At 42.8% G+C, this 23420-nt stretch overlaps 1 long non-coding RNA gene across 1 annotated transcript; it reads left to right on the top strand.

Moving 5' to 3' along the window:
• The first annotated feature begins 1330 nt into the window (after positions 1 to 1330).
• LOC138515674 (uncharacterized) lies at positions 1331 to 21997 on the top strand. The gene is made up of 4 exons (XR_011282151.1): positions 1331 to 1371; positions 14262 to 14430; positions 20268 to 20404; positions 21436 to 21997. It is a non-coding gene; the product is annotated as an uncharacterized lncRNA (long non-coding RNA).
• Positions 21998 to 23420: the final 1423 nt, after the last annotated feature.

Here is a 23420-nt window from a genome sequence, read left to right as displayed (position 1 = left end):
CACTGTGATTCATGTTCTTCCCTGCATTTTGTAAAGATGGGCCATTGTGTAGGTGCCTGGGTGCTCATGTTTGTCCTGGCCCGACCCTGGTTCTCGATGATAGTGTTGCCATTTTCCCGATGGCGGGCCTGTGCATACTAAGTGATGTTCTGTAGTGTGCTTGTAGATGTAGCTTGCAATCTTGAATAAGTGCTGACACTGAGTCTATTTACATAGACCCATAAACATGTTTTAAAAAAGGATATGTATGCATTTGATTTTATCACAAAGAAACACCAAACCGCAAAAGTGTGCAAGAGAAAACGGTCACGTTTTGACTATGATTGTTGTGGAATTGAATTCCAAGCCCACAATCCTACTAGTTTCCAAAAAACATAAATGATGGCGGGTCCTGGGTCCCAGTTACCTTTGTGCCTAGTCCAGACCTGACACCCCCACACTCACATAACGCAAAAGGGCCAATGTTAGCATGCAAGGTAAGCTCCCTCCACGAACTCCTCACTGTCCTTCCCCCTCCCCCCACACACGTCATGGATCTTAATTTCCATCACGTCCCTTGGATCTACCGCTATAAACCTCAGCAGCCCTGGGCCCCCAGTACTGGATGCTTTCATGCTCTGCCACACTTTTGAGTTTTGTTACCAAAACTCAATTTCTCATGTACTTATTTTATTTTATTGGTTATTTTTATCATGCTTAATACCCAGAGGTTTCTAACCGAAGACCCGGGGGTTGAACCTTTGTTGCTCAGTGTCGTCTTGCTTCCATGGCGAGCACGTTGCCCCTGAGCTATCCTCCCGAGACTTGCTTCTGTGTCATGGTAGCTACCTTCCCACAAACGCATTATTGCTTGCAGTAATATCCACATGTATTAATTACAGGTGCCCATGGAGTCCCATGGCACTCCAAAATGGGGACTAACAGAAGGATTCACATGACTCTGAATCATGCAGGCACTGGTAACGTAAATGAGTTTAGTGGCATTACCATATGTAATACCACCAAACTCATATTAGGCCATATGAGTGTATGGAATCTAACTTCCAGATCATTGACAGACAATTCAGTTGGAATCCATCCAGGAGTACATATGCAGCACCTGTGGGTATGACATGTTTTGATTTCTACCGCCATACATACAGCCTGAAATGAAAATATAACGTGATAGCCCGCCCGCAACAGCTCTGCTCCTGGGATTGTCCAGTGATCTTCTTTGTAGATCGGCCCCTGTCCTACAGCGCCCGTGTATATAACTTGCGCTGTTGTCCTCATGTTCGTCTTTTGTATCGCCCGTGCCCATAACTTACCGTATTTTCTTCTTTTGCAGTTTTTCAAAGTGTACAGCAAGCACCGTATTTTTCCTGCCTCAAGGTAAACTCTGAGATCTGCAAGGTGGATCTCATCTCGTACGATATTCTGCTCCCCTGTTGTATGCTTACCATTTGTTGCTCAGAAGCTGTTTCATGTTCTTCCCCTGCCCTTACCCCCTTTTCCCTTCCCCTCAGCCCCCTGGACCTGACAAGTGCTGGTCTTTGCATAAGTGACCCTTGGTCTTCTTCAGCTCCTTGCCTTCGCCATCATGCTCTTTGTGTGGCAACACCCCATGGCCTCCCTCAATCGTCTTATTCCCCCTGCTCCCCGACTTACCTTTTGGGTCTCGGTGCACCCTGCCTTCATGCCTGCACTTCTTCCCTCATTGGCACTTCTCTATTTTGGGTTGATACAAGAAACATAATGATTAAACCCATTTTCAAGCAATGCTGTTCGTAATAAGTATAATTCTTAGCTTTTTAATGAATGTGGTTGCACCGGTGTTGTGTGATATTCTGCACCCCCATGGCAGCACTTTCTAATCTTCAAACAGTCAATATAAAGCAGTTTGACACCCACTTTAACTTTCTGTTCACTTTTAAAAATAACCTGTTTCCTTCCCTCACCCTTTAAAATATTCATCCAGTCCAGACACAACGTGTGTGCTGAAGCCTGGGAATGGGTGTAAAGATGTAGTTCATTCACGTGAGAAATCGGAACGCTCGCTTACGCATTACAATAACCCGTTATTTAACGTTCAACTTGGATTAAATGTTTTACTCTCCTTACCCCCCAGCGCATTTGCTCTCACCATATCTCATTAAATAGTTCAACTAGCCCAAACATGTACACATGACATTGCGAAGTGTTAAAGAAATCACAAATACTTTGCATGTAAATTAAAACGTTTAGGGCAGTAGTCACAAGCTATTTTCCTTTGCAACATAATGTACCCTGGCATAACATATGTGTGTGTGTATAATACGTTCTACACTGTATGTGCCCACTACTTTTCTGCCTGATATTAACGGAACAATTAATACAAAAGGATCAGGTGCAGTTCGTTCAAGGGGAAAGTTATGATGGAGTTCATTTCTGCCTTAAATCGCAAGGCCAGGGAATACTCGATGCATTGGGAAAAGCCAAGAGGGATCATGAAGCTCTTAAGAAAGTCAACAGGTGCAGTGTAGCTGGAGATGTTACTTTCGTACGGCAAGAATCTCCCCTTCTCTAGTTTGCCCGATGTTGGCCTACCGTATCGATGTTTTGAAGACTTCCGAACACCACTTCCATCATTCTGCCATGGCGATGCAGGATATCATACAAAACCCCCATGGCAGAACCCTGATGATTGTAACTACATACGTTTTTTTTGTTGTTGAATTTTTTTATTGAGATTTTACAACCAACATAAGCCAAACTGGTTATGATCATCAATACATTATCTTTCATTATCACGTGTAACCACTCCGGACCACCCTCAGTTCTAGGGATCCGCCAATACAGGCGCCGGTTGGGGACTCCCTGCTTTGTCCGTAGTAGTATTACCTCTCCCACTCCAGGCATCCAAGCACCTCCAGCACTTTTATCCACACCCTTTGCCCAAACTTACAAGCGTGCTTAAGGCGTTTGCTGCCTGCCACAGGTGCTCACACCCCACCTCATTACACTCTTAAGTCTCCTCCCTCGCCAGCAAGTAATCAGACAAATGTGAACATTCAGGCCTCTGGCCAACAGGTCCTGCCTGCTGCACCTCACCCAGTGTTGCCCACTCCCTTGCCTAATACTGTATCATTGCCTGTGTTCATGTCTGTTGCTCCTCATCCAGTGTTGCCCAATGCCATGCCTAATACTGTATCATTGCCTGTATTCATGCCTGCTGCACCTCATCCAGTGTTGCCCACTGCCATGCCTAGCACCATGCCCCCTAGCAATGACATTCCACTTAAATGTGCTCTAGTCAATGTACGCTCCTTGTTCACATTGAAATATTTGCATCTGCAAATGCACAATCATTTTTTAAAATATGTGGATTTGTGTGTGCATTGTAGTAATTATCAATTATTGTTCAAATGTATACTATATAAAACCATTAGATGAACAGACATCACAAAAGAAAGATTATTCTTAAAATCAATTATTTGATTGTAAATGGTGGAGCAGCCATCGACATGGCTTTTTATATGAATAATATTTCCTGCTCAAACACAATGGGCCTCATTCCGAGTACGGCGCTAACCAATGGCGCTATTAACGCCTTGGTTGACGCCGTACCCGGACCGGCAGCGCCTTGGTGGATGGCGGAATCACCGCCCCATTCCAAGGTTGGCGGGGCGGTAATTCCCCATTCACCAAGGCTCTTCCCCATTCCCGAATGAGCCCCCATAGGGCTAAATGGGAATGGGGAAGATGCAAATAACGGTGACCGTTCATTACGGTCACCGTTATTGGCTTGGAGGCCCCTTTGCGCCCTCGACTTTAACACCTGCTCAAAGCAGGCGTTAAGGGCGAGGGCGCAGAGGGAACTCGGAGTATGGCGGTAAGGGATTACCGCCACCGGTCTCGTTACCGGTGGCCGCTATCCCTTACCGCCATACTCGGAATGAGGCCCAATACCTTTCTCAACCACATCTATGTTGCCATTATTCCTCTCTACAGGTGAAGATTTGTGGCACGTTACTGTTAAAAGGGACGGCACGATAACTTCAGAAAAAGTGGTTTCTAGCGCTGAAAAGGCACAAGAAATATTTAAACATTTCCATGGCAGTGGAATTGGTGCCCACTGTGGCATTAAGACTTATGATGCAGTTGCCCAGCGCTACTACTGGCCAAACATGTTTGCCAATGTTAAGAACTGGGTAATTATAAGTTGTCTATTTTGCATAATAAGTCTATAGAAGCAGTCGTGATATGTCCATTAGCATTTATTTCATTTCAAGCATCTTACGTTTTGCATATCTTCATGCATGCTTTTAATATATGCTTTTTCTTGCATACCATTTTATGAGTCCAGTTATTGGCTGACTGTAGTATTAAATATTTCAATTGCATGCATACCACACCTTACTTCAAACAAAATCCAATTCTTAACTCTTGACCTTGATATTTTACAATACCACATTTTCTTTACTCAAAACATTACAGGGTTCGAAATTGAGATTCTATGAGCAGGATCTAAACCAGCTTCTTGGTGTCGGGCATCACCCATTAGGCAGGAGCCACTGCTGGTGAACTAGAAGCTACCAAAGATGCTCCTTTGTACTTTTTGTCCAGTTTGTATGAACCATTGTGTTTAAATGTATATTAGATGTCTTCTAATTCTTATTTATTAACATTCTCAAATACTGAAAGTTAATGCCACATTTACATGTTTAGAAGGCACCAGTTGGCAGAAGGAGCCAATAGTAGATCCTTGTAATGATTGGTTTCAACCTAACCAGGCTCTACCGTGCTAGAAGAAGGCATTGAATAGCTCCCAGCTCCCCTCAATTTCGAACCCTGCATTACAACTCTGGTGTCCCTCATGTATTGCTTAATCTTGCTCTGATATTTGTCCCAGTTTTACATGTTCCTCAGCTGCCTTCTTCTCGCTTTACACTTAACACTCTTTAGCATACTGTCAAACATTGCATGTCTAGGGCATGTAGCAATTTCCATGATAGTCTTTCCTCATGGATCTGTAGTGCGCACAAAGCAGGCCACGCATCGAATACAACAGAGAGGGCGGTGTGAGGAGCCAGGAATGAGACTCGGACACAAGGGGTTCACAGTTTTGGTTAAAGACTTTTCATAAAAGAAAAAAGGGGGTGGGGAATGCCTCTCTTTCCCTGCATTAGAGGTGTTTCCGTACCTAAAACAAAAACTAAGAGTCTGTCAGAGTTAAGAGGTCCAAAGTAAAACCGTCCCATTTTCAAAGTACTATTCTGGCCCTCACACTCTTAACAAAGTAAACTCTGTGCTAAAAAGGGTAAATGTCTTTGGCTTTAAGTGGTTTATAAATGTTCAAAAGAAGAATGCGTAACTCTAACACAAAAAGTTCCAGAGGGACAGATTTCCTTCTTCCATAGAGTAGTTCCCTTTCCCTGGAGTTCTCTTTCTTCTGTTGTATGCTGAACGATATCAGTCCCTTGAATTTCTCGTAATTCACAGTGCAACTGTTCCACTGAAACAACTTGGTTCTTTATCCTTATCTTATTAGAATCCCTGGTGTACTCTCCTGCCAGTTTTTCACTTCTTGTTAGAATTGTTTCATCCAACCTTTGGCTGGTCCTTGAACCCCTTTTTGTTGATATATTTTTTGTTTACTGTTCAACTTGTCTTCACCTGTTGTATTCCCCTACCAGGACTTTCACGTATGCACTTGCCTGGTATTCCCCCATGCCCGAGCTTCCTTTGCATTTAGCCTGTACACACTTTCAAAGGTAATATTCTGTTGCCTTAGTTTTACACCGTTTCTTACCCCTTTCTGCTGGTGTATTTATACACTGTTCACTTTGTCTTTGTATGTTGTGTGTTTTGTGTTGATCTACCGGGACGTTCACCTGCAGACATGCTTGTTCTTCCCTGGTATAGTATGCTGCCAGGGCTTTCTTTGCACTCTTGCAATTGCCTGGTACTCTCCTGTCAGGGCTTGTCTTCAATATGAATTGCATACATTGCAAAACGTAATGTCTCTTCTTTTTGCTTTCCTTTTTTGTAAAGGGTTCAGTATTTTCTTTTCTCTCTCATCTTTCATTCACATGTTTTACATTCATTCATCTTAGGCGTATCTCCCTGTACACCCGGTGTCCCTGCTTCCCTTTAGGGAATTCACTGGCTCTTGCTGGTGTTCTTTTATCTTCCTGCGATCAGCCTGAGGTGGTCGTTTGGCTTCTCTCTCAGTTTCGCCGCTTTCGTTCCTTGGCTGATACACTTCCCACAACTCCTGCTGGGCTCTTCTGTTTTCCGTTTTGCTTTGGCAAAGGAAACTCTGCCGCTCCGTACATGCGAATCCCAAGGAGCCATGTGCTGGCTTCTGGTGTTCTCGCAACATGTCTTCTCTTGCGGTCCACTTCCCGCTTCTGTCTACCTGAGCCATATGACTCCACGAAGGCCTCTGCAACTCCACAGTCTCTCTGTGCTTCCCAAGAGAAGCAGCTTTCTCTGTCCAGTAGTGTGTCCATGTGAGCTGTGGCTGCAGTTAAAATCTCCCGGCTACAGGACTGGGCTCCCAACAAGTAGAGCCAACCTGTGCTTTTGGTCTTTTATGTTCTGCATTACTCGATTCCTCTTCCTTGTCCCAGCTTACTTGCGGTTATGGGGATAGAAGTCCACAGAGCATCCATTTCCCATGCCTTGTCCACACCTCTCTTGACAAACATGACCCCTCGACCATTTAACCCCTCTATCCCCCCGAACACCATCACAAGACCACCCCCTGCCACTTCTTCCCCTCCCTGAGTATGGCACGTCTTGCCCTTTCCTGAACCATCGCTTCAACCCCCTTCCCTGCCACCCTCGACCCCCTTGCACAAACCTCTCCCACCCAAACACAGAAAAAAACAAAGGCAGTGGATCACTCCTCACCATCAGCTCTACGCGCCTCTCTGGCCTAGGTCAGTTTAGCTACTACCCTTACCCACCCCCTCTTTCTCACCCCCCTCTGTCACCTATGCCTTCCACCTCCCTCTTTGAATCCAGCTCTTACCCCTGTCATCTCCAACCACCTCACCCACGCTCTGGACACCAATCCCAATCGGCCCCTAGCCCGCCACCTCTGTATGCCCACACCACTTTTGCCACCTCACCGAGCTCCGAGCCATTCACTTCCAACCCAAACTCCCACCTCATGCCAGTTCTCTCTCGAAGGCCTCTGACTGCCTGCTCACTCTCACCAACACCAGATTTTTGGCAAAACTGATTGCCTGCAATGCATACTCCTATCTGTAAGGGAGGCATGATATCAAGGAGAAACTGACACCTTTATTTTAACTTGAATGGGGTTGGAAAACTCCTACCTTGCCCTACGACTACAATTTTAGGAGCAAACTCTCTCCCCACGTTTGTACAGCACGGGGTAAAGTGGCACACTCAGACTGGGTGACACACTCTGGCACTGGATGCAAGGGTGCAGTTCACAACGTGGATCAGCCCCTCCAAAACTCCACCACTGTCAAAAGCCTTGGCTGCATAATGGACTCTGGCCTAACTCTGTCACACCACATTAACAATGTCTCCAAATCCTACCACTTGCACCTTACAATTCTGAAACGCATCTTCCCTTACCTCACCTACCTCAATAGACTGGCAGCAATTATGTTGATTGTCATGTCCAGACCTGACTATGCAAACTCACTTTACCTGGATGCACCGGCCTACCAAATAAACCAACTCCATAGAGTCCAAAACTCGGCTGCCAGACGGCGGCTCCTTGCACTCAGACCAGGGGATCACATCTCCCTGCACTCCGGACACTACACTGGCTCCTGACTGGACCAAGGGTCACCTTCAAAATCCTGTGCATTACTCACTGAGTGGTGCACAAAGCTGGGCCAAAATACTGACAGGAAAAGATTACGTCTTACCACCCAAGTCACACTCTAAGGTCAAGTACTGCCCTCCTCCTAGTGGTCCCCGCCTCCAATTTAGCCAAGATTGGAGGCACCACCTATTTAACCTTGGCATCAACATTGTGGAACTCAGTGCTGTGAGAAACCAAAGGGTCTCTCACCTGCTAGTCCTCGGGGATTGATCTCTCTCTCAGGTGGCCAGGGCACACCCATCGCCTTTGGATCCAGACCGTGGTGGTGGAGCAGTGCAGGAGGATCACCTGGGTGAGGGATCTTCAAGGAGTGGGGGTGAGCAGCCAGTGGTGAGGCGCGGTATCCCCCTTTCCTGTACTCACACCCCATCCTATTTTATTGGATTCTCCCAACTCTGCCCCCTTTCTACAAACACTGGTGCAAGGAGGAGGAGGCATGAGAGTAGAAAGGCTAACACTCAGCTATCTCATTGGACATGTCCTGTTAAGAAGGTCAGGCAAAGTCTCCCCTCTTGGTGACAAGGGCTCCCGTTCCCTGAAATATTTCCACAACCCTCTGTCCTTTGAGATCCTCAGATTTGTTCCTGTATCCATTAGCATGATCTACGCTGGATTAATTTGACTGTTGCCTTATTTTCTCTGTTCAATGATTTCAAGCAATTTCCTGTGATTAATGCTTAATCAAAAGAAATTTCAATGAAGCATCCCCATGGTGGGTTCCTGTAGACAAGTTTGGATACTGGGTTACATTTTCATAAACACAACATAATACCCAATATTTATTCATTCACGGGGATCGAAATTAAGATTGGGGAAGGAGGAGCTAAATGCAGCTCCTGTGTATCCGGCATTAACCATTGTGGAGGAGCTACCACTGGGGAACGAGGGGCTAGTACATGTCGTTCCACAAATCTAACTTCTACGTAATGTGCAATCTTAACATTTTGTCCATTATTTATGACCTCTTATGCTTTTTTACATGTTGTACAGGTGTGTTATAATGCTTATTTATACATAATGTCTAATAGGAATGTTTGTTTGGCATAATTTGGTTTGGGGGGGCCAAATGTAGCAGGTAGTTGTTGGTGTCAAGTTAATCAGGCGGTTCTAGGCTGCAAGCAGGAGCTAAATAGCTCCCAGCTGCCCTGAATTTCGAACCCGGATTGAAAAAGTTCACAGAAGGCTACTGTGTGACAGGACGGGAGACACACGGGAATAGAAGTCATTTTTCTTTTTTCTATGACCCTCACTGGTAGTAGGTTCAGAGCAGCAGGTGTGCACATGGGGGCTGGACACAAAGAGAAGAAAGGAGTACGTGCATGGTGCACCCTGCTAGAAATAAGAGTTGAAAAGTGAGATCAGACAACTGCAGGATTGCTAAATCAGGAAGAAGACAGAGAGATCTAGCTCAGTCCGAATCGATGAGGTGTGCAAGTAAGTGATCAGGATCTTTGAAATCTCTGCCATTATTGCCTGCAAGCCAAAGATTCTCTTTGGGTGATGCACACCCAGTGTCCCACACTGCATGTTAGTTTCTTTTCTTAAAGTATTTGAAGTTTTGATGTGTTATTACAAATTAATGGAAAACTATGTTCATCTTTTTATTTTTCCTGAACTACATGGATTCAGAGGATACAATTGTAAAGTGTAAGGGTAAATGTGTATAACTAACATTTAAATTCAATGTTGTTTTAGGTATCGCAGTGCACACAGTGTCAAATGGAAAAAATCAATATTAAATCACTGCTCCAATACACGCCAATACTGGTAATTTATAAAAAAACAACTTAATTTTCCTCCTGAACCTTCCTCTTCATCAGTCCTTTTTCAAGTGCCAGAAACACATGTATCTGCTTGTTAGGGCTCACCATACCTCTTTGTTTTGGAATATCTTTGCCACCTACCTCCAGACTTGCATTGTCTTGCTTCTTCAACTTTTAGCCTTCCATACATTAATTCAAATTTTCTATCATTGTTTTCTTTGGTTGAAAGAACCTTGGGAGCTTGTCGGTATGGACCTCATTGGGCCACTAGCTTCAACAAAAAATCAGTATATATGTACAATTACTGATTACTTAACCAAATGGGTAGAGGCATATCCTTTAAGATCCAAGACTGCAGCCGAAGTCGCAGAGTGTATTGTAAAACTTGTTTACCATTTCCGTGCACCAAAGCGCATATTGACAGATCATGGAAAAGAGTTTATTAATGAGGTAACTGTTAAATGTATGTGATTCGTTTTTTTGACTCTCCATACTGATAATTTATGAAGCTTAAGGAGCTGAATCATGGAATTTGTGCACCAAAAAATGGGGATTTGTGTGCCATTCTGCCCGCAAATCCCTGTTTAACAAATGTGGATTTGCGGGCAGAATGGCACACAAATCCCTGTTTTTCAGCGCACAATTAAATGAATAAGCCCCAAAATCTTTTGTACTTCTACATCACATCCAGTTTCTTCCATACTTGTGTGGTATCAATTCCTATGGTCATGGGGCATGATGTAATGGGACAGTGGAAAAGGTTACAAAGTTCACTGCAGTGAGCAACTTATTTTAATTTCACTAGGTATATGAGTAAGTGTGCTGGATAGTAGACAGCCCGGTTATAGGTCAAATGGTCGAAAACGAAATGATCGAATGACCATTTGATCGAAGTAAAATGGTCGGAAAAAAAAGGTTGAATTTTTTTTTTCTTTATTAAACATATTTTTTAACCAACCAAAACTAAAAAAATATATGTATAAATAAATTTAAAAAACGACCTTTTTTTTCGACCATTTTACTTCGATCAAATGGTCATTCGATCTTTTATTTTCGACCATTTGACCGGACACCAGACAGCCCATTTAAATAAACTTAGATAAACTTATAAAAAGCTATCACTGAATATAAATATAACTGGCAACACCTTCAACTTCATTCAAAACGTAAGCTATCGGTGGCCAAGGTGCTTGCTTTAAAGCATTCATTGTGCCCTTATCCATATCCTTTAAAGTGTTGTCAGCTGCCGCAAGCCTTCTCACTGGGTGTGGAAGAGACACAATGTTAGGATGGGCTTTACTCCTATGTCCTGTCTCCTCTGTTCCATACTTTTGTTTATTAATTTGTAAAGCGCAAACTACAAACCAAATTGCCTCCAACTGTTATAATTTCAAGATGGATCACTTCAAGGTGGATCCAGTGGTAGCCAATTAAGGGGTTTTGCGAAGCGGGGATACATGATGTGTTTGTATAATGGCACACTTCGGTAGATGGTGGCATTTTGCACTTTATTTTTTCTGTTAGGCGGTTCGAAGTTCCTGCATAAAGGGAAACCATCACTAAGCAGCTTTTTGTCACTGGGAATGATTGGTAGGGCTTTTTTGTTAAGAAGGCGATGACATGTTTTAGATAGATTAGAAGAGGCAGATGTCTGCTGAGGCTTGCATCTTCTAAGAGGGAGGAGGTTCAAAGCATGAGAAGAATATTGTGGAGTTATCAGACGGGCTAACAGGCAGGTTGCAGTTAATGGATGGACTGCTGTAAGCCAATTTAGTATCTGGACAGTGGTCTTTAGAGTGACATGGTGTTCTGGAGAGGATGTTGAGGGAGGATAGATGTTCAAAACCTCTGCGATTATCCGGTCGATCAAAGTAATGCAGAGGTCTATCAGGAGTGACAGAAAGTCAACAAAGACATTTGGGGTCATGGGTACGATAGAATACAAGAATTTTGTAGCAGGCTGATGTGTGGTTAAATGTTAATGCATTCAAATTAGTTGAGCTTAATGTCAGCAGCAAGGGGAATGTCGGTGTATCCACACTCACTGCCCAAGTACGGAAGCTGAATGGAGAACCAACCGAGCTTGGTTGGTACGGGTTACTGATTTTGTACACAACAGAGGACCACGAGGCAGGCAATGGGTGAAAGTGGGTTAGGGGAGTTTCTGGAGACGTTAGGAAAACTGGGAAGAGGTTAAGAGAAGCAAGTTGGATATTTACGGGGACACACAAGGAAAGTTCACACATGCATTGATACAACCTTTATGGTAAATCTCCACACTTAAGACATTGTCCACTCTTATTTGTGGCCAAGAACCTACCCTAACCTGATCCATAGATCTATGTATACTGCCTAAATTGATATTGCAGAATCAACAACTCGGCCTTCTGGTCTGTTTTATAAAATGAGTAGCCAAGTGGCACCCGCTAGGGTGAATGTGGCCAAACAAGTGTTGAACAACATTTCTACAACTATTAGGACAGCTAGAATGAGATCTAGTGTTCAGTCATGAAGTTTTATTGTATTTAACATAGCTGATCTGACATTGATAAGGAGACAGTGGTGAGCAGAGCATGCTCAGGGTTTCAGTAGATGATTCTTAATAGGATTTTGTGATGAATTGATGGATGACAAAAAAGGTTTAGCATGGCATCTCTGGATTATGTTAGTATTTTCAATACAGTATCAGGGAAGCTTAGTTTGGGGCACGTCCAATAAAAGACTTGTACCCAGCATACATCCAAGAACAGCAAAATTGCCTCTGGCTGCTGTGGTAAGTTAGAGGCATCCTGCATCCTCTGCTATGATGGGGCTGGGCCACAGGTGACTGCAACGTTGCAGCCATTTTCCAATGTGCTTGCAAGAAGGTGGATAGAGCAGCTTTTCCTTGGGTTGTCACCGCTTCTAAGACACAGCAATATAATTTCCCATTTGGGGATACCAGACCTTAGCATATCGCAAATGCATTGCACGTTTTGGCAGTCTCTGTCCCTAATCTTGGAATGATTGTGGAGCAGAGTTTATCTCTAACAGCAAGCATTCAGCAGAACCAGCTTAGTTGTTTGTCAGAGGAGATGGCAGATTCCAGACTCCCCATGGACCCTTGCTTTATAGACTAGGGTTTGGACTCAGGACCATCATTGCATATAGAATGGGGTTTATAGCATATTGTTTCACCAATTAGATAAGTGCCCCATTTGGTTGTATAAGAGGAAAAGCTAATTCTGGAATTTAGCCAACACGTCCCTAAAATCCAAGAAGGTGAATTGGCAAAAGTCGAAGACTCCTGCAATGAATAAGGAACTAGGAACATTGACAGTCTTGCCTTGGGTGACAAGCTTCGGTGTTGTTCCTTACGTTTGGGAGTATCCTGGCCAGCTTGTTGACAGAATTCGGCAGGGAGGCTGGGAAAGTGGAGGCAACAATAACGTTTATAAAAGGTACTACCTTTCTTCTTTGAGGGCATCCTGTTTTCATTTTTCTTTTTTTATTCTGTTAATAAACCTGGTAAAAACCTTGAAATCAGGGTGTTCTGTTTCAACCTCTGACAATGTGCACTTTCACCAGGAATGAGTATACAAACTACATTACACATTTTTCACAGGTAATCAGGTTCACAAAGGGAAAACAGAGAACTAACCTAGTTTACTAGTTCAATATGCTGTACTTTTAATGGAATCACAATAGTTAATCTTAATAGCAGCATACACTTGTCACCAACTGTGCACATATTCATGGTAACATTTATTTTGACAGCTCAACACAGCTCTGTGCCGTTTGCTAGATATTCAACAGAGTCTTTCCTCACAATACCACCCACAGACAAATGGACTCGTAGAAAGAATGGATGGAACTATTCAATTGTAAGTTTAAGTACTAGCTGGACTATGATATTTGGTTCGCTTTTGAACAATTAGAATTATTGTAATTTATCACAACTACTGCCAGAACATTTGAACAATTTAAAGTCATCTCCCTGTAAATACCTCTACCTGGTCCCCTGTATGTACGCACTGCCCGAAATCCTACCTTCCCCCTAACATCATATGATTCACCGTCCTTTGCACATATTCTACTGTAATTCCCTGACTACTGTAAATGTATTTTGTCGAAACACCAGGTCCAAAATAAATACAAAGTGGGAGTCACATCATTCATCCTCCATTTACTCAGTATATGGTCACCAACCTTTAATGATCCTGGTTGTTTCAAAGTTATTAACCTTTGCATTGATCATTTTTGTGCATGGTCTTGTAGCTTGCTGGTGTTAGCGTTATTCCTCATGAGGGCTTGCCACCTACATGATTTTAACGCTCCATAATGACCATCAATATCTTTTGGACAATACATCTGGCTTCTAGGCATACAAGACGTTTATGTCACAGACTACAATCATGGGTAAACATCGTTTCAGCTGAAAAACCTTTACCATTAAATAATTTGAAATGCATCGTCTACATATTACCCAATTTTTGATCACCAAATCCAGCAATGATTCAAACAAATAAGAGTGCTGATTTGTTGTGCTAATTATTTAAATTAATTTAATTAATTTCCAGTCCTACATATTTAACTTACAGGTGGATTGTGTATGTCTTGTAGCTCAACCTGTGATTTGATTCCTATTAAAGCTGCCACAAAATTAACAAAATGTGTTATGTTTACAGAGCACTGAGTAAATTGGTAAACAGGAAACCAGAGACCTGGGATATATACTTAAAGGCTGTACTTTTTGGACTAAGAACAAAAAAACAGATGACCACAAAGCACAGTCCATATTTCTTGATGTTTGGACGTGAGGCAAGATACCCATTGGAAGTGCCTGAAACCTTTGATGTATGTATCTCAAGTACAAATATTTCTTTAGAGTAAAATGTTAGAATGCTGCTGAAATGCGTCATTCTGAAGATGCTTTGTGTTATTCATGTATTCCCGTGATGATCACTACAGATACCATACAATATGGAAATCCTAAACTCTCCACAAGACATTATTTTGGGATAAATCAATATGGCCCACGTTGGAGCTCTCAATCCTTCAATAATGCCTATTGAAGGGTGTAAATGGTGACTGCCCACAATAAACGCCAGTGCCAATGTCATTAGCATTAATTCGCAGCCTGGTGATGGTGTCTGTCATATTTCTTTTCTCATTCTGCAATGCACTTGATGGAGACATGTTCTGTCTTATCCTTGCTCTTCCATGGTAAAAGGTTCACTACGGTGGCAAGCAGTTATCTACCACAGAGCATTCAGGAGGGCTAGCTATCCTGTAGGTGGTTGCGGGTGCTTGAGCCTTCCTCACCCACCCCTACTGATCCCACAGATGACAGTCATGTGCTGAACTGACACAAGGGATAGTCAGGACACCGAATGCATAATAATGTTGTTTCTCGAAGATCCAATGATGAGGGAGACATTGCAGAAATTGTTGGCTAAAAAGGGGGAAATCTATCATGGTGAAAAAGAGGATACAGGTGTTTCAGGATCTTTGCCAGTGGTCCACGCGCAAAATAAAGAAGATGATGGGTGGTAGAAGGAATTTTCTGAGGAGATGGTGGGTGCAATAGCATGGATGAAATGTGCTTATAAAAGGAAACATTAATGTTTTCACAGAAGTTCAAGCTGCCGTTTCTTTTATGGAGAGTCTTGGAGATGGGTTGGTCTGAGATATATTACTTGTAGCCTTGTACTGTGGTTGTTTTTGCCCCTTACCTGCCTTTGGGTGTGGCTTTTGAACAGTCTAAAGATGAATCAAGATTTTGTGAAGACTTGGGACTTGCATAACAGTACAAGGCTATTTGTGGAACACATGTTCAACCCCACAAGGGTATCTTGGTGCAATAGCGATATAACTGTTGTGATTGTTAGCCATCTAAATGGTGCTCATGTTTTCAAATTCGAAATGACGAACGGACTCCTATAGTGAACGCATTAGTCCACGGAGCCACAGACCAAGCAAACCCGATCTTCTTTGAGTGGAACATTGTTTTTAGAGGGTGGGTTTGTAGTTGTCCCGTTTGTCTTCTTCCTTCACCTTTCTCCCATTCCACTTCTTACAGCATTGTAGAATTAATTTTAAAAATGGGCTTTAATGTTCCTTTAGTGTTTTAATAATTCAAAATGGGAAATTCTACAATATGAATGGCGTGCCATTGGTTTGATCGAGTGTGTACTCAATTTTCCTGCTCTTCTGTATGTAAACAAACTTAGAAAAAAACACTTTAAAAATACTTTAATGGAAAAGAACATTTATTAAACATTATTCATTTGTTAAATCGTTTTTCTGATGTTTTCAAATGCAAAAATTGGTTTTAAAATATACACTTGTGCTGAAACATAATGATACCTGTTCACATTACAATTGCAGGTAACCCAAGTGGATGTGGAAGACATAGTAGCTGATGAAGCTATTGCAAAGTGCCTACAATCCCATGAAAAAAGTATTCGATCTGGTCAGGGAGAACATAAAGAAAAGGGCAGAAAAAATAAAGGCAAAAAATGAAACCACCAATAAGAAATTGTCACCGATTATGATTGGGGATAAAGTTTTGAGGTGAAATGTACGTTCAGAACAAAGGAAAGGGGGCAAGTTAGACCCCAGTCTCCTTGGTCCATTTACAGTGCTCAAAGTAACTGGAAAGTCAGTTGATCTTGAAGATCAAAAAGGAAAGAAAATAGAGAAAGTGAATTTGGATCACTTACAAAAACTTAAGGAATTGACAGAGCACATTCCAAAAAATCTGAAAACCAAGGTGGAAAAATTGACACAGACCAAAGTATGTGAGGACAAGACTCATACTTCACAAAGTACCGTCATTGCACTATCACAAGGTGAAATTGGAGCACAACTTATAGTGACACCTAATCATCCAACTCAAGTGACAACAGTTCTCACCGAAAATCATGGTGAACCACAAAGTGCAACGTAGGTCTCTAGCAATAAACCAGAGTCCCAATTATCTAAAGGGACATCCACAAAGTCAGTAGTACTACCAAAAGCAGACTCTGGGATAGACACATCTCCATATCAATGTAAGTTGTTTTTTTATATTGTTATCAGTATTCAACAGAAACTAGGCATCAACTGAAATAATTTCATCAATTTACAGGTATCGATGATGCATGGAATGGTGTAACAGTGCAGATATTGATTTAAAAAATTGGGGCATACAAAATTTGGAACACCGACTTTCAATGCCTCAAACCCGGCAATGAGCTAGAAAGACAGGTATTTTCGAACATCAAGAAAGCATTTTTCATTAACAGCTGTCTAATACATAGCAACACTAAACCTGTAGGGCACCAGAGCAACACAGCTAAGGGACCTGAACATCTTAAGTAATTCCATTCAGTGTTAAATGTTTTACATTTGACTCATTTAATAAAAGTCCTTACTGTTATGTAAAATTAGGTTTCTTTGATACGTTACTTCAAAAGAACAAAGGTGTCATTTAGCAGGTTGGATTTTGAATGTGGTTTGACAATTTTTATAGAAACAGAGCTTTTATAGATTAAGATGCATTAAATGTGTCTCCTGTAATCCGGTTTGGAATGCACAGTACATTTACCTAGCTGAAGTGGCAAGTGAATAGATTTTTAAGATACAGTTGTTTTTGTATGGAAAAGTGTTCTTATGAAGCACATTATTGTATGTCACATAAACTACCATAATTTACTCTTGCAGGTGATTAACGCTTACCTGCTCTCCCAAATTACAAAACACAACATCAGATCAGCCCATAAAGCCTGCCTGATTGACAGCTTTGCCATGAACAAAATATGCGAAGGGATTCCACCGGTCATGAGGAAGGTTAGACAATTGTGGAACAAAACGTGAGAACCAGGGTGAATATGTTTCCAGCAAGGTGATGAGGACCGAAGAAATTAAATATGCAGCAAATTTTATCAAGGCTCTACGCAGGTTTTTCATCAGGTCTTTCCTTAGCCAACTTCAACAAAAGCTAATAAAATGTCCACCCGCGCACTGTTGCCTGCAGGCTTTCGGCACGTTATAAATATATGCATTACATTACAAAAAGTGCCAGTCCAAAACAAAGTGTCACTCACAGTCCAAGACCGACTACAGTTTCTGAGAGCCCTAAAAACGGGTTGCATGCGAGTATAAAATAGCCATTAATTCCTTCTCGGTCAGTCATGGATGGATTATCAGCCCATTTTCATTATGGCCTGCCCAACCCCTGCAAAGGGCACGATCTCGCTGATCTTCTCTTTGCAGTCAGCAGCTGTACTCAACCTTAGTGAACATCTCCTGAACTTGGACAACATTGCAAGACTGTGTCATCAGCTGTTGGATTCAGACTCCTGGGCAAGTAGGTTTAGCTTCAGCAGACTTGCTAATTAAACCATGTCCATATTTCTGCTCCCGGTTAGCTACACTCTGAGTAGGATTCAGGGCTTGTGGAATGTCAGAAGAAAGAGTTGGACAAAGTGGGGGCATACTTATACACTCCACTTTTATTTGAATAATAAGAAAAAGACCTCTCTTTCCCCTACCGGTTTGCCCTACCTAACAAAACTAACTAGGGTGCTTGTCAGGGTGGTTTGTCCAAAGGAAAAATGTCCTTCCTCTGTCCAAAAACTATCCTATTCTGACCCTTAATACTAATAAAAAAGGGATTCAGCAAAACAAAAATAGGGCCCAGGAGGATGACTCCCTTGTCCTGGCCTGTCTTACTCAGTCTTAGTGACTGATCTCATAGTCTCTTGCTATAGTACCAATTAGCCCATGCAGTTACTCAAGGGGGCTTCTTGTGCCTTTATCAAGTGTCCAAGGATGTCAACTTGGCTCTTTCCATAAACTTTACAACCTTTGCGATGAGGGCAACCACTCCCATACTCCTCTTGGCTTTTCATGATCACTGCTACAAGGGAGATTACTCCTGTAGTATTCTTCGGTTTTTCGTATAGTTCTTACAGTCACTGTGATGAGGGAGATTACTCCTGTTGCCCTCTTGCGTTTCTTAATCTGTTTCTAATTGCTTTGACAAGGGAGATTACTCCCATTGGTCTCTTGGCTTTTCTTATTCCACCTCCCTCTGCCGGGCCTTCTTGCACTTACCTGCAAGATGTGCTTCAGCTCACCTAGACATTTGCTAACTTGACTTTGGCTGGCCCGGCTCCCCGAATGACTCTTCTCTCCTCTGACATGATGTTGAACCTATCCTTCAAGGAAGGGGTTAACTTACGTTGCATTGGGGGGTTCAAAAGTACTTACCTGCTTCCGAATATTTCTGATCTCTTGTTTATTCTAATAACCCTTTTATTTGTCACGCATCTCAGTATTACTCTAAATGTTACAGTGATATATTAATGCCCACAGTGTCCTAGCTATTTAAGTCACCTCAGGGTGTAGGAAGTGACAGTGTGCCATACCAAATGGGTATTTGCTGATTTAGAGAAACTAAGAGTGCGTAGTTTGAAGTGTATTTGTGTGTTGCTATTATATTGCTTCCTTCTGAGGAAGGCTTATTCAAACTGACTGTTAAATAATTAAGTATTTAATCAGGAAACCTTGAGAGTAAGTGTTTATTTGGACACTTGTCACTGTAAAACTCTGTGTAACTGCAGTATAGCTCACATTGACCCCTCTTGAGATAAGCCTGGCTGCTCACCCACACTACCAACCTGCGTAATAAAGACCTATACCAAAGGTTGGGTTCCTATTGCCATGAGGTCAAGGTTTGTTGTAGTGCACCCCAAGGGTACTGCTCCAAATCTTGCATAACACATACTTTCATATATCAAAGCAGCCACACAAAGAAAATACATAAGGTTCGTGATAGAGGACAAACACTATCAGTTCAAGTTTCTTACCTTTGGTATAGCTTCCTATTCCTAGCGCCAAAAAACTGGAATGCCCTGCCCACAACACTCGGGAATGAAACCTCACCCACAGCGTTCCACAGAGCACTAAAAACCAAGCTTTTCAACCTGCTAATAATCTCACAAAGAACGTCAAATGCTTCCCCTGTAACCTCAGAACCATTAGAATGTAAACTGCATCTCATGTAAATGTCATTGTATTCTGGTGTTTATGCACTGTCTTTATCTCTCTGTTGTCCTATCTCCTGTAACCAAGCAAGCACTATGTAACAGCGCCACTATGCCCCAGGGCCGCCTTATGCGCTTTATAAATGTAAAAAAATAATTCAATAGATTGCCTCAGCCCCCACAGTATTTACAAAGGTGCTGGCGGTAGTAGCGGCTCACCTGTGCAGGCAGTGCATTCCGGTCCATCCTTACCTCAACGACTGGCTAATAACAGGGGATTTGTACAGAACATGCCTATCAAACACCCAACAGACGGTAGATCTACTCTTCAGTCTGGGATTCTCAATAAACTAGATGTCGGATTATATGTACACCACGTGATTCTAAGCAGATACAATCATCAGAAATACTATTACAGTAAGTAAAGCATGTCATATAAATCTTGCCTTCTCTCTTACTATCTAATGAGAGTATACGATTACTACCCACATCTGCTGTACTATTTGATATATATTCAATTAATGTCTGTCTTTCTGATTGTGATAGTGTGTGAAACAAGCGACTGCTTGTAGCAAAAATGGGAAGTAGAATTTGAATACAAAATGAAATTAAACTTATGTAATAAAAATTGTTCTGTTAATATGATTTAACTTGTTTCAGGTTGCGTGTGATGCATGCAAACTATGGTTCCACTGGAACTGTATGGATGAAAAACAAAGACCGGTAGATGTGGACAAGGCACAATTTCTGTGTAACAGATGTCAAAAGAAGTGGTCAAGCACCTGATTACATCTCATGTGAGCATCACAGACTTCACCACAGAGGAGCATTAAAATACTCTTAAAACATATGTATGGGCCTCATTCCGAGTACAGCGCTAACCAATGGCGCTATTAACGCCTTGGTTGACGCCGTACCCGGACCGGCAGCGCCTTGGTGGATGGCGGAATCACCGCCCCATTCCAAGGTTGGCGGGGCGGTAATTCCCCATTCACCAAGGCTCTTCCCCATTCCCAAATGAGCCCCCATAGGGCTCAATGGGAATGGGGAAGATGCAAATAACGGTGACCGTTCATTACGATCACCGTTATTGGCTTGGAGGCCCCTTTGCGCCCTCGACTTTAACACCTGCTCAAAGCAGGCATTAAGGGCGAGGGCGCAGAGGGAACTCGGAGTATGGCGGTAAGGGATTACCGCCACCGGTCTCGTTACCGGTGGCCGCTATCCCTTACCGCCATACTCGGAATGAGGCCCAATGTCTTAAAGCAGTTAAATTAATTTGCTATGCCCGTGCATTTAAAGCGTAATCGCTTTTTTTCAGTTAACAGTGATAGTTTCTAAAGTAGGTACTAAAGACAAATACATTGGGCCTCATTACGAGTTTGCCGGTCCGGGAACTACGAGTTGTGATTGCGGGTGCCTTTCTGCCCACAAGGTCGGACCTGGTGGGCTGAGCGGCACCCGTGAGCACGCGTTACAAATGTCATATCATATCATATCATGTCGGATGCACCGGCACCGTTCTGAACGGTGCCGGTGCATCCAACCTTCCCATTACCAATGAGCCCTATGGGGCTCAATGGGAATGGGGAATAAAGAATACCAGCACATAGCAATGGGGACGGACCGGGTCCGCCCAGGTCGGAATGCCCACGTTCGTCCCCATTGCTGGGTGCTGGTAAAATCATGAGTTTGGCAGCAGCCACGCCGTTTTTACCGGCACGGCTACCGCCAAAATCATAATAAGTGCCATTATTTTCTTTCTCACTTTGGCAATATTCTATGTAAACCTTAAAATGTGAAACTTAAGCATTTCCTTTTTTTGCAGGCAAACCTATGCAGCTGTTTCCTCCAGGTCTTTGTTGAGTGGGACTCGTGTAACTCTCTGGGGCATCACTCCATGCACACAAGTGAGGGTGACTATGAGTTGCTCAGAGGTCCTCGAATTGTTGATTTCAATGTAACCGAGGTGCCCTTCACAGGATTGAAACCACGCTGTCGATGCCATGCATCAGGTTGCCCAGAGGTCTAAAACACTGGGTGGACTTTCTCATGTAGTTTTTCAGAGCTTGTGATGGCATAATGAGAACTCAAAGGAGTGCGCTAGGAAATTCCAAGAGCTGCCAGAAGACAAGGCTGCACAACTTCATCCATTAGTGGTCAGAATCCTCGAGAAGACGTATTGCTACGAAGGCTTCTTAGATTCATGGCCTCATCGAAAAAGCAGCAACATCTTCAAGTTGCCACAACCAATACCTCAGCAACTACTACTGTACAGGCCTGGTTGCCACAACATACTCAGTATAAAGTGACTGAAGCCCTGCTGCTGCCATCACTACCCTTTCAGCATTAGACCATAGGGCGCCGTCTCCATTAGAACTGGAGCCTCCTTTTGAACAATAGCAGTATTTAAAAACAGTTATGTTTCTGTTTTCAAGTTATTACTTTTCATAAAAGTAGTTTATTGTTATCAATCTGTGTTATTTAAAATGTTTGTATTAAAAAAGTTAATTTAAGCATTGGTACAGAACAATTCCTTGCCACACAAACATAAAACCGGTTTACCTGGCGTCCATCCATGAGTTGCCTGTACAGGGCAGGGGATGCAATTATGTGGGGTGGGTATGGGGCTATAATATCTTGAACCACCACAATAAAAAAGTGTGGGGGTAATTTATGAGAGTGCTGCATGATACAGAACCATATCCTGAGATTCCAATGAATACAAAACTAGAGCCTGGGGTCTGGGGATAGATATCTTTGAAATGGAGAGGTTCACTGGTATGTTCTATGATATTGAGTATGAATGGAGGGATATATGTGATTTCACCAAATACATTTCTCCTAATGGAGAAAACTTCGAATAATTTTTTCTTTGCATTTTTTTTTATATGCGGGGAGACCCCCTGTAGCCCCCCATTTCACCTCTACCTTATCCTATACCCTTAGCCCACCCCATCTATCTTTTTTAAATTAACCACTTACCCTACCAAATTCGAAGAATAAAAACTTCTAAGATTTCCCATCTGGGGAAATGGTATTTGGGAACATCTACGGCAGTGATCCTCAAACTTTTTATGCCAAGGCCCCCCTGAGCAAAAAATAAATTGTTCGGGACCCTCCTGCCCCGCACCTTTGTGCTGGTGTTTATTTTTATTTATTGAGATGGCTGCGGAATCCGTGATATCCATAGACAAGGACAATGGAACGTTTTGTGTATGTGGCTCTGATGAGCATGCCATACTGTGCCCATATTTAAACACATAAAGCAATCAATAAAATAACTTGCCTCACACTGTAAATCCAGTAGGCCAAATGCCCTTTCTAGACTGCCATGCCATGATTTTCACTAGCTGCAGGCCAGCACTGATAAGAGATGCTAATGCCAACTCTGTTAGATAAAGCATGGGCCTGCTCTTTTTTTTGCCAAAATAACCCCTGAGGCTTCCATAATATTGAGGAGGTATCGGCTGAGGATCTGTGGACCCTCTACCATGCATTAGAAGACATTTCCTTTTGAAACGCTTCATCAGGCCCCATTAGGAGCTTTTCCATGAAGATAAAAGAAAAAGTGCACACCTTCTTTTGCCGTGAAAAGAAGGTGTGTGCTTTTTTGTTTTGTCTTCCTAAATCGGCTCTTAATGGAGCCTGAGGCCGCACAAAAGGCCCGGCCCCTGTCGCACTAAGGACAGGAGCCGCGGATCGGGCTGCTGCTTGATGAAGCAACAGCCGATCCTTATGTAATGTATCCAGTGTTTTGTGTTTTCCTTTTCAGGCTGTGGGTGCGCGCCCCCCTGGGCATGAGGCTGTGCC

Source organism: Ambystoma mexicanum, chromosome 6q (genome assembly GCF_040938575.1).
Source record: "Ambystoma mexicanum isolate Mex_15411 chromosome 6q, UKY_AmexF1_1, whole genome shotgun sequence".
In the NCBI taxonomy this organism is placed as follows: Eukaryota; Metazoa; Chordata; class Amphibia; order Caudata; family Ambystomatidae; genus Ambystoma; species Ambystoma mexicanum.
Note: the sequence above shows the minus strand (reverse complement) of the source record. Positions and strands in the feature narration are given on the sequence as shown.